This window comes from Salvia hispanica, chromosome 4, assembly GCF_029641045.1.
Source record: "Salvia hispanica isolate PSC_SH4W2 chromosome 4, Shi_PSC_v1, whole genome shotgun sequence".
NCBI classification, from domain to species: domain Eukaryota; kingdom Viridiplantae; phylum Streptophyta; class Magnoliopsida; order Lamiales; family Lamiaceae; genus Salvia; species Salvia hispanica.
The window spans coordinates 51,712,012-51,724,355 of NC_142695.1; the positions used below are offsets into that span (position 1 = coordinate 51,712,012).

At 32.5% G+C, this 12,344-nt stretch overlaps 1 pseudogene; it reads left to right on the top strand.

The window, feature by feature from the left end:
* The first annotated feature begins 9,337 nt into the window (after positions 1-9,337).
* Positions 9,338-11,795, top strand: LOC125195362 (uncharacterized; annotated as a pseudogene).
* Positions 11,796-12,344: the final 549 nt, after the last annotated feature.

The window sequence follows — 12,344 nt, forward strand, 5'->3', positions numbered from 1 at the left end:
CAGAGTATTAAAAGCAACTACTTAACCTAGAAGATTAAAGGAAGAAAAATATCATAAATGGCGATCAAAATATCTTAAGAGCACGGCTCATTATCCAAGACAAATCACAAGAAAAAGACTAAGGCTTCAAACCGAAGGCAAGATGCAAATATTCCAAGAAGAAATTCTAAAGAATATCAAAAATTCAGCGGAAAACGACCAAGAGAAAAGCATAGCTATGTATGGTGACACAACTACACTTAGAGTTCCACATATCCATATTAATTAGTTAAGCTGCTCAACACCCGCCACCGCTCGTCATCATTCAACCTGCACATAAGGAAAACACATGCAGGGTTGAGTATTTTGAAATACTCAGTGAGCTCGTTGCCAAAACATTTTATAAGTTATGCCACCCTTACCAAGTGAACTCGAGTTTTAAGCAGTTATAAAAGGAATATCACGAGTATCACAAAATATATTTTCATAGACTGGCCAGTCAAAATAACCTCCAATTTTCTCATCAATTAACAATCATTCCATGGTGCGACGAAAGTGTGGCCACACTTTTCGCCCACGAGACCGGCCGACTAGCAAGGACGGCTCTCGATCCCATCGTGTACACAGCCTGGTAGGGTTTGCGGCCCATACTCAAACCCGAATTCGTATAAGCAGATCAGATATCACATAAAAACAAACATAGGTATGGCATAACAGTTAAACCACCCTTATAACCCCGAACAACGTTTTGATAAAATAAAAGAGAGTTTTTTTAGAGTAAAGCCCACCTCAACTGCTTAGTTTTCCGTTATCAAAACTGATTCGCTTTTCCGTTATCCGGCTTCGCAACCAAAGTTTCACCTTTTAATCACATAGGCACATATCACAAATTAGGTTCAATACTATTCTTACTCATGCATGTCTCATTACTTTTCCCTCTTCCCAACGATTTATCTTATCAACACTAATTAATCAAGATCATGTTTATCGCACACGAAGATTTAACCATCAAACACACACTACACAACACATCAATACACACACACACGGCACACACACACACACGGCACACACACACACGGCACACACACATACACATGTCCCCACATCCCTTTTTATCCCTCTTTCACTCAACTAAGATGCATGAGGGTTCAAGAAGACCGATTAATCGGTTAGAAGAAGAAAAAGAAGAGGTAGAAGAAGAACAAACATAACTCTTAAACAAAAATACCTTTTTAGCGAAAAACAATCGGTAGAAAACAAGTATTAGCCTTGATTCTTCGAAGTTCTTGGATTAAACTTCAATTTCTTCTCAAAGGATGAAGGATTAATGGAGTAATGTAGAAGAAAAATTGAGAGAGTGTGTGGGAGGGTGGGGGCCGAAAATTATGGGGGCTAGGGTTGATGTTTCTCTTATTTATAGTGCTCAACAAGATCTTTAGGTAATTAGAATAGAATATTTGGTAAGATCTCATTCTCCCCAATAAAATGAAATAATATTGTGAAGTAGGGAAGAAGAATTAACAAAAAATAGATCCTAGGGCAAATCTCCCTAGTTTTCAAAAATTAGGCTCTCAAAATAGCCAAGACTTTGTTTTGGTATTTTTCCATATAGAATAAGATATTATGGAGCAAAATAAAAATAAGGAAAATCCTCCATGAGGCAAGGTAGGGGCCGATTTCTATGCCTTTTAAATAAGGCATGAATTTTTGAATATTGACTAAAATGAAGTAAGGCAAGATCTCTTGAAGTATGGAAAGATTTGGTAGAATAATTAAATTCTAGGTATGGAAGGAAATCAAGCAAGGGATCAATTAAATAGGCAAAATAATATTTCCTTCCCACATGGATGATTTTCGAAAATCACCTAGAGGAATGAGGGGCTCGATTTTTCCATCTCTAAACAAGGAAATAATTGGCTCTTGGAATTTAATTTGGATAAATATCCAAGGATTAAATAATTTCCGGAAAAAAAATAGAAATTCTTTCTCCAAGGGGTCTAGGGTTCGAAAATTACAAGAATTAGGATGACAAGTATTAATGGAAATTTTCTCTAATATTCTCACTCACCCTTAGATAATTAATTTGCCACATAGCCTCACAAATAAATAAATCACATGCCACCTCATTTAAATCACATAGTTTGACTTTTCAAACTTTCAACACAAACCCTAAACTCAAATCGACCATAACACCTCATGAAATAAAAGCATTCTCGATTCCACGTCATCCACAATTAATTTTAGGGCTCAAAGATTAGGGTTCTAAATTCCGGGATGTTACATAAAGAAACCAAGTTTTCACTAAAAATTTCATGGATACACTTTTGGTACCACCACAGCACCACTTGCACATCGTGTGCGTTAAAAAAAATCATGTACTCCCTCAGTCCCATTGAAGATGACCCACTTTCCTTTTTGGTTTGTCTCAATCAAGATGACCCATTATTTAAAGAGGGAACTTTTTTTTTGGTCCACGAACTTTGCCAAAGTATCATTTTAGGTCCGTGAACTTTAAAAATATCATTTCAGGTCCATCAACTATGAGTTAATATCATTTGAAGTACTTTTTTACTATTTCCAAGTTTTTTCGGACAAAAATATCCTTGATACCTTAAAGGGTATATATTTTTAATAAACTTATCCTATACTCATATTTTTTTATAAATATCTTTACTATATATTTTTGATGAATTTTCTAAATATAATTTGACCTTCAATATTATCACTTAATTTTGTGACATGCAAGAAAAGATCCTTATTCAATTTTTTATTATTGAAGAAAAGTTCTTTATTCTATTTTAAAATTCTTTAATATAAAAAATTGAAGAAAAACAATTTTACTTGCATGTCACATAATTAAATGATAATATTGAAGGTCAAATTATATTTAAAAAATTCATCAAAAATATATTGTAAAGATATTTATAAAAAATATGAGTATATGATAAGTTTATTAAAAATATATACCCTCTAAGTTATCGAGGGTATTTTCGTCCAATAAAACTTGGAAGTAGTAAAAAAGTACTTCAAATGATATTAACTCATAGTTGATAGACCTGAAATGATATTTTCAAAGTTCACAGACTTAAAATGATATTTTGGCAAAGTTCGTAGACTAAAATTGATGTTCCCTCTTATTTAAAATGGAAAAACCTTTATCTCTACTTTATTCCCTCTTTCTTACTTTACTCTCTCCTCTTAACACACAAAATATAACTGCATAAAATCCCGTGCCGCCCAAAAATGGGTCATCTTCCTTGGGACGGAGGCAATTTAAAAGAATAATTTGAAAATTATTGTTTTGCACCTAGATTTTTCTCATCATCTGACATTACCTAATCCCATGTGAACATTTTACCAAATTTTGCTTGCTAATTTTGATTAATGTATATAATGAAGTAAGAGACCGTATTCAGAAAATTTTAGGGAAAAAGTTCATCAATGACAATTACTCCTACATTATTGGCAATCTCAAATCTCAATCAGCTCCCATGTCAATGTCAAAATTTATTGCCCTCTCATTCATGAAAATAATACTCATATTTGTAGTGTTTAGATAAAAAAGTTAGAGCATAAGTTTTCTGGTATAAAAATTGATCTTTAGTGGACAACAAATAAAATTAAATACTCGATCTTTAGTTACTCCCTATATTTTAACCAAATGTACACAGTACTTACTCTCCCTATACATTATCAAAAACAAAAAATTTGAGAAAGAAAATGAGGATATATAGTATAAATACATTAAATTAAATAAGGAAGTTTCCTTTTTCTCATGTCAGCACATACAATGGCAAGTACTTGTATGAAGTATTAAGCGAAATTTTCTCATGTCAGCACATACAATGGCAAGTACTTGTATGAAGTATTAAGCGAAATTAAAATTAAGATAGTTATGATAGGTGTGTGATCGAATACTAACTACTTCCTCCGTTTCTTCATAATTGAGGCGAAATTTTTCGGCACGGAGTTTTAGAAATGAATGTTGGGTAAATAAATAGATAAAAAAGTAAGAGAGAGGAAAATGTAGAGAGAATAAAGTATAAAGTGAATAAAGCAGAGAGAATAAAGTATAAGAGAGTAAAGTAAGAAAGAGAAAAAAGTTACCATATATGGAAATGACTCAACTATGAAGAAACTTCCTGAAATGAAAAAATGACTCAACTATGAAGAAACGAAGGGATTACTTTATAGTAATAACTAATAATATCAATTTTGTATGTTAAAAATATCAACAAAAAGACGCAAATTTATCAATATTCGTGTGTTGATAAATTTATGTCTTTGTGTTGATATTTAAATTTACATGTTGTATTGATATAATTATATCTTTATGTTGATAATTTTAATACACAGAATTGAATATTAGTTACTGTAAATTAGTTAGCACACTAACGCAATCCAATTATGATATTATTATATAGTTGGGCCGACTCTTGTCTTATGGGCTTGTATATGTCAATAATGGATGTAGATGATTTTTCTAAGTATAGTTTTCTAATGACATGGGAATATACGTGTTGGTCTGTTGGAGCATTTAGTAGGAGAATACTTTATCAGAAAAAAAAAATTAATAATACTTGATGAATAAACGTAACTCAATCGCTCAAACTTCATTTTATTAGGAGTACTATAAATTATGTGTTTCATTACGTATAATCAGTCTCATATAAACACTAAAACACAACACATATATTAAACTTTATAATTTTAAAGGCACCTACGTAGAAAAAGAGAATCGATTATTAAACCAATACTGATTATTAAACCAATACTAGTAATTTTGTGAAATTGATTATGACAAAACTAAAATTAGTTGTATCCATGTAGTCATGTAGACCACAAATCACATGAAAATCACGAAATTATATTATATCTATTCTAGTTCAAGATCAAATTAACTAATAACAATTGACAGTTAAGTGTTCGGTGAATGGCCAAGCTCCTTGTTGTGCTTAGAACACTTGTGCTGAATAAACCTAGCACCTACTTGTGTTTGGATGTTGCGAGCACCCCTATGTGCTCGGAAAATAGGAGTACCTCCATGTGCTCGGAATGGCGAGCACATGCGTATGCTCGAACTTTTAGTTGGTAGTTCTGAGCACAATGAAGGTGTTCAGATATTTCAAAAGTATGTTTTTTATTCCGAGCACAATTATGATAGTCGGAAATTTCGCAATTAGTAAAAATGATAAATTTCACAAGTGCTTTTTTTTTTATATCCCGAGCACATAAATGGTGCTTGCCAATTTCCGTTGCTGATAGATTGCCAGATCGAGCACGTTGACCGTGCTTGTAATTCCTTTTTATATCCCGAGCACATAAATGGTGCTTGCCAATTTCCGTTGCTGATAGATTGCCAGATCGAGCACGTTGACCGTGCTTGTAATTCCTCGCAAGTTAACACACCCGTTTTTTGTTATTGCCAAGCACTTTTAACTGTGATTGGTATTTGTGCCAGGTAAATAGGTAAATAGCCTCTTTTTTTAGTTAATAAAAACAGTAGTAATATTTATATACGGCCTCTGCCTCCGCTCGATTAGAATATTCTTCTTCCACACATATTAAGAAAATACATGTATTATATTCTACAAAATTTAATACTACTATTATAGTATAATAGTACTATAATTTTCTATTTAATTTAAAGTTTTTTGCTCCACGTGTTATCTTTATCGGCATTAAATAAGACTAGTTTCGGAAATTAAAATTTTAACACAAATTCACATAAACGTGGAATAAGTTCGGCACTCCACAACTAGGCCTGCTTATTCGGTCGGTTCCGGTTCTAACCGGATCGGTTGACCGATTAATCGGTTTTAAATTTTCATAAATCTTAGAATCGGAACCGGAACCGGAACCGGAGCCGATCGGTTCTGGTTTGGAACCGGCCGGGTAAGAACCGGTCGATTCCGGTTTCGAACTGGAGCCGATATGTAATTTTAATCCAAATTTATTTATAATTTTTAATAGTTTAATACTAAATAAATAACAATTCAACATCTAGAAATATAAATAATACAGTACTAACAAATTTAAATAAATACACAATAAATATAAATCAACAACACAATAATATTCATACATGGATAAGAGTGATGTATATTAGGTCGGACTAGTTTATATTAGCAATTTTTTAATACAAAAATAAGAGTTCTAAACTTTAGCAATTTTTTTTTAGAAGTGAGTTTTAAAATTGAATTCAATTTTCCCTTTTTCAGCTAAACAAATATTCATTGGAATTTCTGATACTAATTGATCTTGTTGTGACTTTTTGGTTTATAATGGAACAGTTAATAAATTATTCACAAATAGGTTAAAATCGTATGTTAAATGAATTGCTACATAGATTTGTTATAAAGTTAAATTTCTAGCACATGAAATGAAATTGTATTTGTATAAGTTCTTTTGGAAATTAAAAACAAACTTATGATGTCCTATTCATCGTAGCTAGTTCATAAAAAATGGATTAGAGAAATAATTGTAGTTTCAAAATATCACGGTTTAAACATTTTAAATACTTCAAAAATTAGAGCTCGCAAATCTAACAATGTTTAAATTTAAAAATCACTGAATGTTTCAAATTATTTTACTGTAATTCAAAATTAATTCAATTAATTAGACTTATTAGTATATTAAATTATAAAAAAATATAAAATTGAATTATAATCCGGTTCCCGGTTAGGAACCGGTCGTTTCCGGGATTTTATTTAAAAAGTAAGAACCGGTACCGGAACCAGAACCGGATTTTTCGGTTCCGATTCCTCAATTAACCGGCCGGTTCCGGTTCTGATTCCGGTTACTCGAGAACCGGAGAACCGTTTAAACACTCCTGTCCACAACAATAGAGAGGTTATCTAAACGGGAATAAAATATTACAAGGTCCTAATATCTATATGAAAATCTCCAATTTGATCACGAGTGCAATTTTAGAATTGTATTTTTTTAATAACGCCAACATAATCACAACTGATCGCATCTTATCTAAGTTAATACTCCTATGTTCCATGTTACTTGAGGCGTTTCTTTTTAGTACGGGATTTAAGAAAGTTGTGTTAGTGAGTTAAATAAAGTAGTTGGGAGAAATAAAGTGAGAGAAAAAAAGAGAGAGTAAAGTAAAGAAATAATAAAGTATGTGAGATTAGATGTTTTGTTTTAGCAAAAAAAAAAAGAAATGACAAGTAACTTGGGACAAACCAAAATGGAGTATGATTTTTCTGACTCCATATATACACCCCTCAAATCGATCAGAGAAATCATTATCAAATCAAGTTATTCAATGTCACCTCTAAGAAAGACACTTTGTCTATTGATGATTTTTTCTTGCATTGTTGTACAAGAATGCAAAAACAAAAGGATATGGAGGAGGTGGTCCTCCTGTGCCGTGTACAAAAGTTGATTGTCTAATATATACGGTTATTCACAGTGAAAAAGAATTTGAAATTAGAAATTACAGTCAATCTTTATGGGTGACACGTCCGAGCCTTATTCAATACTCAGTTATGGGTGGTCTTGCAAAAGCCGGAGAAATGTAAGTTTTTTTCTCAGTGTTTCTATCATCGTATGCAATTGATATTCAAATTCGGTGGAAACAAGTTAAATTCAATCCATCTATTGATTTTCAAATCGCATTATATGTTTTTATCCCTTTTCTAAAATTTTCTAAGTGATTGCGTTATGTCTGCATATTATTGGATTACTATACTCGGGGTAATGACCAAGGAGTGTTTATATTTGATAATTATGATATAGGCCATGTATTGATGATGGATGTATCAAATTCTACAGCTGCAAATTTGACTTATACAATCTATTATTACGTACCTAAAAAGTATCAAAATGATGGTCTTCCTAAACCTCTGAAATCCGAAATAAAGCAAGTGAAACTACCTATATATAAATATGCAGTTGTTAGAAGGGTTGATGGCGAGATTATTGAAGATATTATATTAGGACAAGTTGATGCATTGAAGAAACAATTGAAAAACACTAGTTATAGTCGGGCACTGGATCGTGGTCAATTTACATATGTTATGTACGGTGGATTAACTTATAACCAAGGATTTGAAATTCTTATATGGTTTGACTAGTTATACCATGAATGAAATATACTTGGAGTAAAGCCTAAAATATATAAATTTCTATTTACTTTTACATAGTAAATTAGGGGGTGTTATATTGCTAATTCATAACTTAATTGCTAACTACAACTAAATAATAGTCATTAGATATTAAAATTAAGGGCTTAGATCATTAATCCCTAAATGTCAATACGGTCAGCAAAAAACGTCAAAAAAGCCATAGAATTAATTTCAAAAAATATCAATAGGGATATTAATGTCAATTAACTACATGTTTAGTTATAACTAACTTTTAAAAGAAATCCCAAAACTTTAAATTCATATACCATATATCAAATTAAAGATAATTTCATAAGGATTCCAACCAGTGGCGGACACACGTGTATGAGGTGAGGGGCTTAAGCCCCTCCCAAACCCATTTTTTCTTATAAATTTCTACTGCAAAATTTTTAAAAAAAATTCGAACCTATAGTCAGCCCTCGCCAAGTTAATACCTTTGAGGTCTAAATTATTAGAGGTTTAATGGAGAAGAGGGGCTGAAAATTAAATTTACGGACAAAACTTTATAACCATGGCCGTTGGCGCTGAGTTGAGAAGAGGAAGATGAGAGCATTAAATTTAAATGAATAAAATAATAAAAGTTGAAAGTAAATGCCTACTTTCCTATTTAAATGGCACGTGTGTTAGACGTGTAGCTTTACATTTTTTAATAAAAGTATCGTACTCCCTCTGTCCCGCTTTAGCAGTCCCATTGACTTTTCTGTCCTCTTTTTATAAAAATGATAAAAAATAGTTAAAATAGATAAATGATAAAGTAAGAGAGACAATAATGTAGATAAGACTCTTCTCTATGTTATTCTCTCTCTTAATTTACCATTTCTCCTCTTTAATTATTTTTTTATCATTTTTACAAAAAGAGGACAGAAAAGTCAATGGGACTGCTAAAGCGGGACGGAGGGAGTATTATTTTAAATTATTAAATATTGATTCCTATATTTTAGCCAACACTTAATCACTAAAAGTAATTAATTAAAATCTAACAAGGATTTTGTCATTGTTCAGCCCTACTCCACTATTCCAGACGGCAGGAAAAAAAAACAAAGCTTCTCCCACAAATTCACGAGAATTACTTGTCTTCCTCACAACTTTAATTGCTAAAGTAAGGTTAGTTTTTCCCTTTTTTTTGTGTGATTCGGTACTTTATATTCGAAACTTTTATTTACATAGTATTTCTTGATTTATTGAACTATTTTGCTAAATTGCTAATACAGAAGATGGAACGTTACTTCAAAAAAAATGCAAAGTGGTGGTTCTTCATCTTCTCCAAGTGCTAGAATTGTTGAATCAGTAGAAAATCAGTCTACAACAGAAGTTGAATTGGATTTGAATGATATCGATGCTGATCCAGGAAAACGAAAATCAATAGAGGCTTTTGATGTTGCTGTTCGGGATAGAGTACGGAGAGAATATTTGGTTAAAGGTCCTTGCCAACCAATTGGGAATACATATCCGAAAAAGAAATATGGTATTCAAGAAAGAAGTTTTCAAGATGCTTGGTTTACAAAATTTCCATGGTTAGAGTATAGTGCATCAAAAAATGCAGCCTTTTGCTTTTGGTGCTATCTTTTCAAGCAATCAGATAAAGGAGGTCGATATGCAGAAGATGCTTTTACAAAGACAGGCTTTAACAATTGGAAAAATGCACTAGAAAAATTCAATCAACATGTTGGGGCTGCAATTAGTTGTCACAATAATGCTCGAATTCAGTTTGAAGCTTTTCAAGATCAAAGGCACAGTGTGGCAAATGTATTTCGATCAAATACTCGTAAAGCGGAAGTTGCATATCGTGTTCGGTTGACTGCTTCATTGGATGTGACTCGTTTTCTTTTAAAACAGGGATTGCCTTTTCGTGGACACGATGAATCAAGTAGTTCTTCAAATCTAGGCAATTTTCTTGAGTTGCTTCATTGGCTTAGTGAACATAATATCGATATTTCCAAAGTGTTGGGTATAAATGCTCCTGCTAATAATCAGATGACTTCTCCACGAATTCAAAAGGAATTAACAAATGCTTGTGCTTCAGAAGTCACACTTGCCATAGTCAAAGATATTGGGGATAGAGTTTTCACTATCTTGGTTGATGAGGCTCGAGATGTTTCAATGAAGGAATAAATGGGTGTTGTTTTAAGATACGTGAATAGTGAAGGATATGTGATTGAGCGATTTCTTGGGATTGTACATGTAACTGACACTTGTTCTCGTTCTTTGAAAAATGCTATTGATGATTTATTATCGAAGCATAATTTATCTCTATCCAGAGTGAGGGGTCAAGGATACGATGGAGCTTCAAATATGCGGGGTGAGTTCAATGGATTGAAATCTCTAATATTGCAAGAAAATCCTTATGCCATGTACATCCATTGTTTCTCTCATCAACTCCAATTAACAATTGTTGTTGTTACTAAGGGTATTAGAGTTGTGAAGGATTCTTTTAACTATATCTCTATGATTGTGAATATGGTTGGTGCATCTTGTAAGAGAAAGGATCAACTTAGGAAGTTGCAATATGAAAGATTAGTTGCACAACTTAATGATGAAGAAGTGACTAGTGGAAGAGGTCAAAATCAAGAAACTACTTTAGTAAGACCAGGAGACACTCGTTGGGGCTCACATTACTCTACATTGCTTCGTTTATGCTCTATGTGGCCTGTGGTTGAGAAAGTGTTGGAAATTGTTAGAGATGATGCCACTCTCCTTGATAATAGAAGTACTACTGAAGGCTTGATCGAAAGGATGGATAATTATGAGTTTGTTTTTACTTTGCATTTGATGAAACACTTACTAGGAACTACAAATGAATTGTCTCATGCCCTACAACGGAAAGATCAAAACATTGTACAAGCTATATCATTGATCTCAAGTGTGAAACATCAATTGCAAAGTTTTAGGGATGATGGATGGGAAGCCATGTTAGACCAAACAAATAGATTTTGTGAGTTGCATAATATTTCACAAGTTAATATGGAGGACATCATACCACACCCTGGTCGAAAAAAGCATGGAGCAGAGTTGATCACAAACTTACATCATTATCGGGTAGAGATTTTTTATCAGGTAATCTAATATTTTTATTCATGTTTTTATCGATATATTTACTTTTCATTAACTTATTGTGGCTGCAATATTAAGGTTGTTGATTTAATTATACAAGAGATGAATAATCGGTTTTCTGAAGCTAGCACCGACTTGCTAAAATGCATAGCGTGTCTTGATCCAAGAAATTCTTTCTCTGAATTCAATGAGCATCAAGTTATTCATATTGCTACTTTATATCCCGAGGACTTCTCTGCTAGCGAATGTTCACATCTTCCACAACAAGTTAGTAATTTTATTGCTAATGTGCGGTGTGATCCTCAATTTGTTGCGCTTAGTGATTTGGGAAGTTTTGCTATGAAAATGGTCAAAACTAAGAAGCATTTAGTTTTTCTATTGGTCTATCGGATTATTGAGCTGGCCTTGGTTTTACCTGTTGCGACTGCTACTGTTGAGAGAGCATTTTCTGCAATGAAGACTATCAAGACTGATTTACGAAATCGAATGGGAGACGAGTGGATGAATGACAGTCTTGTTGTGTATATTGAGAAGGATATTTTTTCAACGATTGATAACGAGCCGATCCTGTAGCGTTTTCAATCGATGAGAACACGTAGAATTCAATTGCCGCCGCTGTAGCAAACTGTATTATTCTTTTTGTCAAACTTGTGTTGGATTAATTTTATGTATTAGATATTTATGCATTTTTGGAATTTTTATTATTGTTTTTTTTATAATATATATATTATATATATATACCATGTGTGTGTGTGTCCCCTGCCAAGATATTTTAGTGAAGCCCCTGCCAAGATTTTTTCCTGCGTCCGCCACTGATTCCAACGATATCATACATGCATATGTTCCGACGTCAAAATTTGAAAAAAAATTCAAAATTTTTTAATTTTTTTCGTACAATCAGAAATGTCAACATACCATATAAAATATGTCAATATAATACATGTAGAATGTCAATATAAGCAATGGATTAACATTCTTAAAGCATTGTGTTGACATTCTCAAAGCATTGTGTTGATATTTTTGGAACACTATGTTGACATTTTCATTCAAAACCCTAATTTGGAGTTTTTTTTTTATCTTTTTCGATTTAATTAATAAAAACGAAAGTTACACATGGCAAATTGTAGACCACCCGTTTTCTAAAATCATATGGCCAAATTAATTGTAGTT